Raw genomic sequence first — 13,562 nt, 5'->3', positions numbered from 1 at the left:
GTTCCATTTCAGTACCATGTTCCTTCCACAAGCGGATGGTCAATCTGAAAGAACCATGCAAACATTGGAAGATATGTTGAGGGCTTTCGTTCTACAATTCAAAGGACATTAAGAAGAACGATTATCTTTTTGAATTTGCTTACAACAATACTTATCATTCGAGCATTAGAATGGCTCCCTTTGAGGCGTTGTATGGAAAGCGTTGCAAAACACCAGCTTGCTAGGAGGAAGTCGGTGAGAGAAAACTATATGGACCTGATTTAGTCTAGGCAATGACAGAGAACATAAAAATAATCAAGAAAATTTTGAAGACTACCCATTATAAGCATAAGAGTTATGTGAACAATCGTCGAAGGGCGCTGGAATTCGAGGTAGAAGACAAAGTTTTCCTAAAATTGTCACTATGGGAAGGTGTAATTAGATTCGGGAGAAAGAGAAAACTAAGTCCCCGATATGTAGGACCTTATGAAATTCTAGGACGCGTGAGACCAGTAGCCTATAAGTTAAGATTGCTTGCAGAATTTTTCGAAATCCGTAATGTTTTCCACTTCTCCATGTTAAGGAAGTATATGCTAGACTTTTCATGTCTCATCCAAGATCAACCCCTGGAGGTACAAGAAAACCTAAATTATGAAGAAAGGCCTTTACGAGTACTAGATAGAAAAGAGTAAGTGTTGAGAACGAAGGTGATTCCCAATCAAAATCCTATGGAACAATCATGGCATTGAGGAATCCATTTAGGAAAATGAGGGGTTGATGAAAGTCAAGTACCCATAACTATTTGCATCAACTTACTGAATTTCAAGGACAAAATTCCAATAAAGAGGTAGTAGTTATAAGGTCCTTATCGTGTATTACTCATACGAGGAAGGTCCTACGATGAGAATACCAAACGAAAACAATCATAAGAATAAATTATGATTCACTAAGGGGTTATGCAAAGGGATTACATGGCAAGTAGTTGGGTAGTTTAAGCTACCTCATCGAGAAGTAGTGACGTGACCCTTGTATCATATAATCGATGATTGATTTGATCTTCCCGCCCAATCCTGATTCAGGATAAGGGTTGGGCAGAGACACGTTGCGTTTTTAGATTGGACCACTTCTCTCCATCGGTAGAGGCAATCATTCCAACATGAAAAAATCCATTGAAGAGACCTATAAAAAGAAGAATTTTGGTCAGTTTGAAGTTGTTTTTATCCTGAGCATATTTAAGAAAGAATCATGAAAATATTCGAGACTTTCCAAGACGCAAAACGAGCTTAGTTTCAACAAGAATTTCAAGAAGTGCAAGGGAGCTCTTGCCCAAGGGAGTTAAGCTAAGGAACTAGTTGACTATGATTGTGAGTGGTTCTTATAAAATGTTTCCAAAATGAAAAGGATTTCTAAAATGTGCTTGAACCCTTAAGTGTATTTCTATTAAGACAACGAACTAAAGGATTTCTTTTATGTTTTCTAACTCTTAAAATGTGTATGACTTACAAATGAATTGGACTTATTATGAACTGAAATGATGAATTCTGAAGAATGCTTGAGATTTGATAAAGCTTGAAATGAGATGATATTTTATACCCTATTCGATGAGAATGCCCCATACTTGCTGTGTGATCTGGTATGGGATGCCTTATCCATGTTGTGTGTTATGGGATAAGATGCTCTATTCTTGGTATATGTTCTAGAATAGAATGTCATATTCTTGTTGTCTGATCTTGAATAGATTCCCCATACTTGTTGTGCATTCTGCTATGGGATTTCATTTACTTGTTGTATGATCTGGCATTGGAAGACACGTTATGCGTAGAGAAATTGATGGCACTTGCTAATGTATTGAGATTACTACTCATAGCTGCAACTTGGCAAAAGAGTATGGTAAACTCTTGAGTTAAGGAAAGGGTCAAATATGTAATTAAACTTGCAAAATGATTCTATTAGATGATTGACATACGCGAACTGCATGCAATGCAATATGAATTACGAGGGATATATTAAAAAGAAAGGGTGTCCATGAGCTATGTTGAAAGATTTTATAAAGGGATAATTTCAATATTATTTATGAAAATGATTGATGATATTGATGATAATGTGAATCGCCTAACACAAGAGATTTGGTTGATTTAAACTCAATGTTTTATTGATGATTCTGTATATTATTCATATCGTATAATTTAACGAATTGAAATTGACGAGTTAAGGTAAACTTGATTTACTTAAGTTAATTCATAAAAGATTCCACTCAGATGTTTTTGTCTAACCTTTTAAACGTTCTGTTTTATCCCCTCCCCCCCAGGTAGCGAAGGACATCCAGCATTGAACTTGTATCCTTGATCGCCTATGTGCCTCCTTAATCGCTTCATTTTGGTAGTGGTCACTATCAACTCGCATAGCACGTAGTAGCTAGTGCGAGAAGTACGAGAGTTGTCATGAGTCATGTCTCGTAGTTTGTAATGAGTGTTGTAGGAAGTATTAAATGTATTCGTCTTTGACGTATCAATGAAATTTCATCCTTCTCCACAGTCCGCGTTATATTTTCTCATGTTGTCTTTTAACTTTGCTTACTAGGTGTTCTACGCATTACTTTGTGATGAATCTCGTGTAGAACGTCTAGGTAATCGCGTCTTCATTCCATCTCACAAAGTGTATTGGATTGATGGGTGACAGATTGTTTCATAGGAGACCTTCTCACCTAGTAATTTAAAACTAATAACATCCTCCCGTTCATACTCAACCTCTTTGAGCAAGATGTAACGGTACAAAGGTCCATTGAAAACCAACTTAACATCCAAGAAATGTCCAAACATGGTTTTCCTGAACATATATATCTGCCTAGGTGTTAGGAATTTTTAATGTTCAAGACTGTTTTTGCTAAGTGTGATCAACATGTCAAGTTTGTAAGGAAGAAGTCTGCATTGTGGATTTTGGTGACAAGATGCATCTTTGAAACAGAAAACACACATAACAAAACAAAATCAGTAATCTGTCCTAAAACTCAGAACAGTTTTGGGATAAACTAGATCGAAAATAACATAAATTAACAATGGAACTCAGAAAACATTGCAATGGGATGCCATGAGATAAGGGTTTAATATGAATTATGTGATGTGTTTCGGCCCAATCTTGGACAAAATCGTCATTGAGATTGTTCTAGAAAATGCATATGAAGTTACATTGAACAAAGATACCCACGTCCAACCACCATTTTGGGTTTTTTTTTTTTTTTGTTGAATTTCTCAATTTAAAACTTTCGCTGGTAGCACCTATTACTGCTAATTCCTATCAGTGATGTATGGTATCACCGATAGCTTTCAATTTGAGAAATGATTACTTCCCACACTTCTTGATTTTTTTCACGTTGACAGCTATCACTAATAGCTACAATTAGTGAACATCACTGATAGTTATTATTGGTTGTTATCATTGATAGCTATAATCGGTGATAACTTGTCATCATTACAAATATTTTTTCCTGTTTTTCTTAAATTGAAAGTTATCGTTGCTAGCAATTGATAGTTGTTATACATTGCTATCAATAATACATTTTAATTTTAGGAATATGTTATTAGTTGATATAATTGATAACAGCTATTGGTGATAGCTTTTATTACTGATAGTCACTGAAGGGTAGAGTAACTTTCACCTCTTAGAAATATGGTATCAGTTGCTATAGTTAGCAGTTACTACCGTATATAACTGCTATCAATGATAGCTTTCAATTTAAGAAATGTGATATCAGTTGCTATGATTAATATCTTCTCTTAACAATGTTGTAATCAATTGATATTCCTAATAGTTATTATAAGTAAGTTTTCTATATTACTATCAACATAAATTCATATCACTAACATTATCTATCAATAATTGCATTAGAAGGATCACTAATATATTACTAATAGCAACTATAAGCGATATCATTTAGAAGGATATTTTTTATAAGTGAAATCTCCTTGGTAAATATACCATTTTTGAATTGATAAGGCTTAATTAAGCTATCAATTGATATTTTTTTTATTGCTATTAACAATGATATTCTTCTATTGCTACCTAAATATCTATTCTTGATAGCAACTGAAGGATATCACTGATAGCATCTATAAGTAATATCCTTAATAGGCTACTATATATCAATGATATCAATGTAATGCAACTATATAGTGATATTATGGTTGTTTGTTTTTAGCATAAATGGACAAAGAAAAGACATTGGATTAGCACGCTATTGGTAATATCTTTGAATCACTAATAACATACTATCCATGTAATAGCTCCCATCATTGATAGTGTAAATGAAATGGCCATGTTTCAACTTTTGTTGAAATAAATTATTGATTTTAGGTTATGCTATCAACTTTTTGATTATTTAGAAATTCAAAGTTCAAGTTATCAGCGATAAATTCATGAAAAACATATTGACCTATTAGATATGATGTCATTGATAGAACTCATCATTGATAGCATAAGAAGAAGGAAACTAAAGGGTAAAAATGGTATTTTAAAAAACTTTACCATATGACTAATAAAAAATTGTAATTTTTGTAAATATCGTTCCCTTGTGTTATAGATTATATTTACTTTCTAACTTGTGTTATACGCTGCAATTTTCCAATAATGAAATATAAGAATTTTTTTTTTTTTTCCCTCTTCAGTTTTTAAAATAAGACGCTACTTATCCTTTTAAAGATTACATTCCATCCCGTTAAATTCTAGGGGAAAAAAATCTTAAATTGAGAATTAAAATTTTAAAAAATAAAAAAAGAGACTAAAAGTGTAATTTAAAATTTAAATTCTAAGATTTTCTTCCCTCTACTCGTGACTTTGGTAGGGTCATTCCTCTTGTCTCCTATAGTATGTCATTCTTATTATGATGATGTAGCCATATAATACATAGCCCCCACAGATATTGTCCACTTAGCTTCAGTACGTTGGACATTGATGTAACAATAATAAATGTGTAATCATAATGTTTATTTTCAAATTTTTAATTTTTAGTTTCTCATATTTTGATTTTTAAAAGATCTAAAAAAAGTGTTTCAATAATCTCCTCTCTCTTGACTTTTTGTTAAACAAAAATGAAATCATCACAATGACAAATATTTCGACAACAATACTATACTAATTTAAAAACAATGATTTCTTATTCTTATGAGATTGTCACTTATTAATTGCTACATATGCTTACATTTTTATACTTTTTATTACAACAACTTATATTTTATTTTTTAAATAGTTAATTTACACAAATATAACAAAACTAAAAAATATTTACCACTTGTGTAAAAAAAAAAAACAAAAGCACATACAATCAAACAAAATATTTTCATAATTCTAGGTTTGTCCTTGCATCACTTTTCATTCTTCTTCTTCCTTTTTTGCGATTTTTTCTCTTCTAGATTTTCTTTCTTCTATCTTTAAACATTTTATTCTTCTCTTTAAATCTCATATTTCATCTTGATCACCACTTTCGACAAGGTTCTTTAAAGCTACTTCACCTCCTCATATTCAAGAATATCAAATATCGTTTAAATATCATTTTGACATGATCTAAATGATCATTTACCATTGTCAATACAACCGTTTAAATTTGAAGCCCTTTATCCATTATTTAAAAAGAACTACATGATCATGCTAATATGATCTAAACGATCACTTACCATAGTCAACATGATTGTTTAGCATGATCAACATGATCGTTTAAAATTGAAGTCTTGTTCTTATCGTTAAAAAGAACTACACGATCATGTATCATGATCTAAACAATCGTACACCATTCATTTCGACTGTAGTACACGATCATTTAGAAGAAGATTACTCACTCACATGTGTGGCCAATTAATCGTATGTTGACTAGGGTATTTTTGGTATTTTCCACTGTGGGCATGTGGGCTTTTTCTGTAACGCCCCAAAATTTGAATTTAATTTTATTATCTTAAGTGTAGTTATTGAAATTTTGGATGTTTTGAATTAAGAGATTTATGAATATTTGATTTTTATTAGACATTAAGAAAAATATCAAATGGTGGTGGTGCTTGGGAGTTGTGTTAGCTGGATGTATTTGAGGAAACTTGATTAATTATATTTGGCTATGTAATTAATTAAGTTTTGAGGATAATATAATTATTTGATTAGGATAATAAAATTGGTAAAGATATTGTTTGTAGATACAGATGATTGGTTGGTTGAGAAGGGAGATTATGTGATCTATTGGGAAAAGTTGAAAAAAGGATAAAAGGGAGATTAGTGAGATTGTTTGAGGAGAGAGAAGATTTCTTGTTTGAAATAAAATAAGGAAAAAGAAAGAGAAATTTTTATTGGTATTCTATTGGTGTTTAAATAGGCATAGGGACCCGTGCACAAAAAAAAGGAAAAGAAAAAGAGAGAAAAGAAGAAGAAACCTTAATTCTCCTTTTGAGCCCTAGCCACCGCGCCGTCACCTACCTCGCTGCAAACCACAGCCTGCAACGCCGTCCGCTTTCAGCCACCGAACGTCCCGACGGTCTTCTCTGCTCGTCTTCTGCCGAGCAACCGGACCGTCGTAGCCCTAGCCGTTAGCTGTCGTCGGTCCCTTTCGTTCGTCGTCCGGTTGCTTTACCCAAGCCATGCCATTGTCACGTTTCTTCGCCGAATTTTTCTTCAACGCAAGTCATTTCGCCGTCGCCCAACGCACTGCCGCATCGTCAGTCGTCGTCCGTCGGAGACCGTCGCAGCTCGAGTCGCACTCGCACCCGACCCGAACAGTCGTGCCAGTGCCTACACCGTAGTCGAGTTGCATGTCGTACCTGTCCGAGCCACCTTGCACGCGCGAGCCACCTGTCCGAGCCGCCTTCTGCTTTCTAGCCAAGCCGCCTAGTCGCTTCACCTGTTTTTGAGCCGCCAGCCTGTTTTCGGTCCTTTTCACCTGTTTTGGTAAGTTTGATCAGGTTTTGGAGTACCCAACTAAGATTAAAATTTTTAGGTCTTGAATAATTTAATTTTGGGGTTAAATTAAATTATTTCTCTTACAAAGGACATCTTGGATCAATTGATTTTTGGAGCGTGAGATTTCTCCAGTTAAGGGCTACCTTGTTGCAACCTCGACCTTGGATAAGTTAATTCGACTAAGTTCTTGGGTCCTTGATCGTCTAGTGGTTAGGTTATTTAAATTTGGTGTTTCTCCTAATTGTTAGGACTTCGTTGCTTGGAAAGCGTGATTTTGCTGTTAGAACTCATTTGAGCGAATCTCCAGGTAAGAGATTCTACTACTAGACCAACGAATGAAAATAGGAGATCGCATGGATTTTTTTGTTATGCATATTGATGATTAGATTGCATAACAGCATGACAATTAATGATAATATGATATGACATGATGATATGATATGACATGATGATATGATGGGGCATGATGACATGATGATGCTATGTTACTGTATGCTATGGTTAGGGTGTATGTTAGCTTATCCTATTAGAGTCGTACCTGCATGGGTGTCCTTCGGGATCACCACCTATTTAGAACTGCGGTAGTCTGACGGGACCGCCAGTCTGGCATTGATATGGACATGATTTGAGTTATTCGACGGAATCACTCGCAGCCCGATTGTCTTAGTGTTTCCTCCGGGTACTCTACAGACCATTTTGTCCTAGGTGTTCCTTTGGGTTCACCGAAGACCAGATTTTGTTCCTATGGGATCACATGTTGCACGTGTTCAGGAACGTGTCAGTTCTTGGGTACCATTTTCAGGACTCTAATAGGAAGTTAACAGGAACCTGGCGGGACTTATAGTGGGTCCCTTACTGAGTATTTTATACTCACTCTTTCCATTTCTATTTTTCAGGCAAAGGTAGAGGTAAGGGCAAAGGCAAGCTGGCGAGCGACCAGAAGTGACTGTGGCGAGCCATAGGGATCCTTTGCTTCCGCCTTATATCCTAAGTTCAGACTTTAATGTTTGCATTTTTGTTTATTCTTTAATTGTTATTTCCTTAAAATTAGATAGGGCCCGAGTTAGGATTTTATTTTTATACTTATTTCTAGTCACATTTGTTTATGCTTTTCAATGAAAATTTTGAGGTTTTGTTTTATTTTTATCCAAACTTTACAAATTTTATTTATCTTTTAAATTAGTAATGGCTTCGACTTAGTATAAGGAGTTTGGTCGTTACATTTTTCGTTTTTGAAATTATTCTATAGAGTGTAAATATTTTATCGATTTGTTATATTTCTTTTTTAAAAACCCCTTTTAGATCATATTATATCACCTCATTTTACAGTTAAACTAAATTCAATTTGCACTTCGTTAGTAATTTAAATATTTTGTGATAATAAGATGGATTTGATGAAAAAGGGTAAAAACAACATTGTTATGGTCACTTTCATATAAGTAACAATTTAGTCTCGGTTTTTGATTTGCCATGATTTAATTCTTGTACTTTTAATTTGGTTTTATATTTTCTATATTGTAACAATTTAGTTCATAATGTAAAAGAATTCATTAAAATTTGATGTTACTTTTATTAGTTTATGATGTAGACTTTGTGTTTTATAAAAATATTGTGTCTCTAATTTGTTTATCAATTGTTCGATACGAAATTTTATTAAATCTTCACACTAATTTCTTTGAAACTAAATCGTTACAAATTCGAAACTTAAAATGTAAGCCTAATGCTTGATGATTGACATTTTAGGAAAACCTTTAGGAAAAGCAAGTACATGCATAAATTCATTTTGCAAAATCAAGTTCACAACTTCTCATCATGCGTTAAAAACATTAAACATTACATTAGCCTCTACTTATTCCTTTCGTCAGAATATTGAACCATCCCCATGAATAGACTAATGTGATGACTCATATCATCTTCAACATCCCTAGAGATTTACATGTTCAATTCAAGTTCCTTGGGCAGTTAGCTCGAATGCAGACTTCTCAACACATGGTTGCCTTGACTCTTATGTAAACATAATAGGTACCTCATGATAGCAATAAAGCTAATGGTTTACTCGCATTCGAGCATTTCATACAAGCACTACAACAAATAACTCTTTTTATAGTCATTCATTATAGCCTTTTATTCAATGGGCTATAAAAAAAATAGAAACAAAAAGAGAGGGAAATGAAAAAAAAAAAAAAAAAAAAGCAGAGAGGTAAAATTTTTATCTTAAAAGGGCGCATTCAAATTTCTTTAAACCTATTTTTGTCTCAACACTTCGTCTTCCCATTTCTCTCCTCTCTCTTCTTTGGAAAATACCCTTTTTGCATTGTCAAAACCCAAAATGTCGTCTCACAAGACTTTTAGAATCAAGAAGACAGAAGAGTTTTAGAATCAAAAAGAAGCTTGGGAAGAAGATGAGGCAGAATAGGCCGATCACGCACTTTATCCGCCTGAGAAATGACAACACGATCAGATACGACGTAAAATGCAGGCACTGACGTCGCACCAAGCTAGGGTTCTGAGGTTCTTTTGATTCCTAACGTCAATGTTTATTGATTTTGTTAAGTTTCAAGCTAGGGTTCTTAGGTTCTATCGCACCAAGCTAGGGTTCTGAGGCGTCGCACCAATTTACTTTTGTTTAATCATCCCTACACTCAAGATTGAATCGCACCAATTTACTTTTCATTCACAACCCGTCTGCTTGTGCCTATCTCATGAATTGGTTGCTTAATTGGTCAAGGGTGAGCTATCATTACCGAGCTGAGAAGGCTCACCAAGGCTAATATTTGAATAGTGTCAAAGAAAAATCTCCCCAAGGTTGCCTTGGAAGATGATGAAATGGTGCAGGTCATTGATAATTAATTTATTTTCATTTTCATGTCATGATGAACTTTCTTGAATTTCATATTACTTATGTTGTGTGGGGTTAATTTGGTGATTTTTTTGGTTAGATATTTGGGGATCTTAGTGTTGCCAAGGAGGCTCTTGTACATATAGTGACCAAGCTTATAGCCAACCTTTTTTATAGAGAAGGCACTCTCTCAACCATTCTGCCTGTTTTGTCGTATCTTCCTCTATCAGTTGATGGTTCAAATAGTCTAAGCTACAATGGTAGATAAGGTAAAAGACATGGACATGGACATTCATATTCAAGTGGTTGTAGGGGGTTACAATGATTTTGCTGATGGTAATGGTTATGGAAGCTACAGTGGCTCACAAATACATATATGAGCTTTCAACTCCTAACAGAGCCTCTCCTTGACATGTCTGATTATAGAAATGGGGAGTGTGGTTCCATCTTCTTGTAGAGGTTAAAATGCCAAATAAGATTTTCAAACAATTTCGCCTTCGCACTTTTAATTGAAGACAATTTTATTTTTTGTCTTACTAATTAGTTTGTTCTTTGTAACTACACTGTTGATTAAACATTTCGTATTGAATCAATGTAAAATTTTAATTCTTTGGTAAACTTAGATGATTAGTAAGTACAAGAATGGTGTATGTAATACAGTGGATTTTCTATAATGAAATATTTTCATTTTACCTTTATTTCATCGTTTGTCTTCATTACACATTGTTTCGTAAGTTATTACTTAGTTGCTATGGTAGCTATTAAATGTTAATTGCTAGTAGTTTAGTTGTTTAACTTTTATTTGGCTATTATTTTTCTAGTTCGTTGAATGCAACTTGCTTGCTTGTTTAAAGTTGTCATCTCTCTTTAATTCTTGACATAATACTCTTCCCACCAAAGAAGCCTTGGTATCATGCACATTCTGTCATGATTTTTTTTTTTTTCATCGTTTTAAATGAAGATTTGATTTCTTTGCTATATTATTCATCATATTTAGTTGATAAATTTGAGTTGTTTGAAAGATATTGATTGTTGTCCAGCCAACAAGATGTGGAATTTGGGTATCTTTAAATGATGACCTCCAACATATCTAAATATTTAAATGATGAACAGGAGAATAAGCCTTGCTAGAATAAAGCTGTTAAGCTAAAAGCAGAGTATGAAAATGCATTGGAAAGTCAAAATGCTGAGAATGAAGATGTAAGATTTAAGCTCTAAAATGTTAGATATTTTTGTTCAATTTTGGAAATGTTTATGTGGGTTATTTTGTTCAGGATGAAAAAGAGGTGGGAGAGATTGGAGAGAAAGAATTAACAGAAAAAGAGTAAGATGAATCCGTTGTTAGGGGTTTTTCTGTAATATCAAATAGCTAGAAAACAGTTTCTTTCACTGCCTGTTTACTGTTGTAAATGCATAATCTAATTTAGTGATAAAATTAAGAACTACTTTTTGGATTCAAATTAGTTTCGTTTGAAGCAATATATAATACAAAATGCTTGGAAAAAAAAATTCTGTTATTTTACTAATCGCAAAATATAAATTTGAAACCCATTTTAGTCTTAATGTAGATCGGTTTTTAATTATGTTTACTAAGAATGATGAAACTGTTCCGACGACAATGCTAATGCTAATTGTTCATTTTTCACATGTTAGTATGAGAGTATGAAATAGTGGTAATTGACTGGGGCATTCAATTTATTATGTTTTGCGACACCTGTAAAAGTTGCTTCAATATAAAAGTAAGTTTGGTTTATTGTATGCTCGATGTCTTCTTTATTAGTCACTTTTTCAAATGTCAAAAATTGTTAAAATGGAGTGAATTTAAATCTGTTTTGATTTGCTTGTGTTAAGTAGTTTTAGTTTTAGTGGTTATTGATGAACATCTGAAATTTAGTTTTGTTTTTGGATGGAATATCTCCTTTCTAAAGTTTAGTTGTGTTTATGGATGGAATATCTTTGATTTGCTTCATCTAGCTCAGGCTTTGAAAACTGGTTTCTAGTGGGAGAAAAATGTGTGTATCTCTGTTAACATCTATGGCTATTCAACTTGTTGCAGTTCTTGTACCAATTTTTTGTGTGACCGCTTTTAAATCTTTTGCATTTTCAACCTCAAATCTTGAGCTTATGTAACTTCTAAATGACATACTATCACTTCTTGTCTTGCATTTGCAGTGCCCTAACTATGGAAATAAATTTCAAATATTCAAGTAAAGTAATCTTGAAAGAATTCGATTGAGGAGATTACTCGATTTTGAAATGATTAGCACACATCATTTACATCCATATTGAAGATTAACTCTGTCTAAAGAGCTACAATTATGCCTTTCTTGTAGCCAACCTTTCTCTGGTAAATCTTAATTTTTTATAGTTCCTAAGTTTTTATTGTTGTTGGATCATAAACTGTTAGTTTATCATATTTTGGTTTGCTTCATTTTGGCCGTTATGAGTTTCTTAATAAGTTTTATAAGAAGTTTCGTGTTGGAGTTTGAGTAATTTGCTTCATCGATGGTTTCTTATGTATCATTTATGAAAAATCATGTGTGCCCATCAAGTGTTTATTTATTTTCCTTGGTTTGATGCAATGTATGATATCAATCAACTTGTTCTCTGCTTTAGGTTTATATGATCTCTTTTGGTCATGTTGGTTTGTTTGCAACACTTAATGGTAGGTTATTGTCATTGTAATCACAAATTTTATTTTAAAGAAACATTTATCTTTATTGTGATATTTTGCTTGGAGAGTTTGTGTGTACCTTTTTTTTAAGAACGATTTGATTGAGTTTGTGTAATATTTTTCTTGAAGGGGAGGGGTGAAAATTTGATTACCGGTATGTTATTTTCTAAGCTTATTTATCTATATTTATTTGCTTAATTGACTATTATTAGTATATTTCATAATTATATATTGATATATGTTTTATATATTCATGTAGGCGTGGATGAAATGATACCTTATCAAAGTAAAAGAGAACCAACAATGACAACTCAACTACATTGATAATATAACCTTGAATACTTGATGAATCAAGTGCATTTTGAGAGCCAGTGTACTTTATCTTAGCTTGTTTAGTTTGAATAACAATTTTATTTCAAAAAAATATTCAATACTTCATTTTGTAATGTTGATATTGTCAATGGAACACTACAAGAGACGGAGGGACTCTCGACACACAGCAATGTCGGAATAAGCGAAAAAAATGTCGGGAAACGATGTTCTAACATCGTTTACTGCGTCGGGACACACATTGGAAGAAATGCATCGAGAGAAGGATTCTCGATGCGTGACCAACAAGGCGTCGGGAATAACTCTCTCAACACATATTTTGTCGACGCATCTCACCGTGTCGGTAATAACTATCCTGACGTTTCTTATACCGACGCACGTCATGGCGTCGGAAATTACATCTCCCAATGTTTCCTTATCCGATGTCGGACATGCGTCGACAGAACTATCCCCAACGTGTCGTGTACATCCTATTCCCAACATTATGTTGCGTCATAAATTCATTTTTTATATGTAATTTTTTTTTAAATATGTAATTTTAATTTTTTTCTAAAATATTTTGCTCAAACAAATTCTCTATTTTTGTGAAATAATGATATTCGTTTTGGATTAAATTAAAGCAAATTCAATATAAATTAATAAATTACAAAATACAAACACAAATTCAAAAGGAAAAGATTTAATATTTGTAATAGGAAGAAGTTTAAAAAGCATAATAGTGAAGGTGGAAACCAAATTGGAATGAGTGAATTATTAGAGAGAAAAAAATTCAAAGAGAAAACGATGTACGTAAAAATCACATAACTCTTC

The 13,562-nt window shown here is 33.2% G+C and overlaps 1 pseudogene; it reads left to right on the top strand.

The window, feature by feature from the left end:
- The first annotated feature begins 1,809 nt into the window (after nucleotides 1–1,809).
- Nucleotides 1,810–9,419, top strand: LOC127148671 (60S ribosomal protein L39-1-like; annotated as a pseudogene).
- The last annotated feature ends 4,143 nt before the right edge of the window (nucleotides 9,420–13,562 follow it).

Source organism: Cucumis melo, chromosome 3, assembly GCF_025177605.1.
Source record: "Cucumis melo cultivar AY chromosome 3, USDA_Cmelo_AY_1.0, whole genome shotgun sequence".
NCBI classification, from domain to species: domain Eukaryota; kingdom Viridiplantae; phylum Streptophyta; class Magnoliopsida; order Cucurbitales; family Cucurbitaceae; genus Cucumis; species Cucumis melo.
This window is presented reverse-complemented; position numbering and strand designations above follow the sequence as displayed.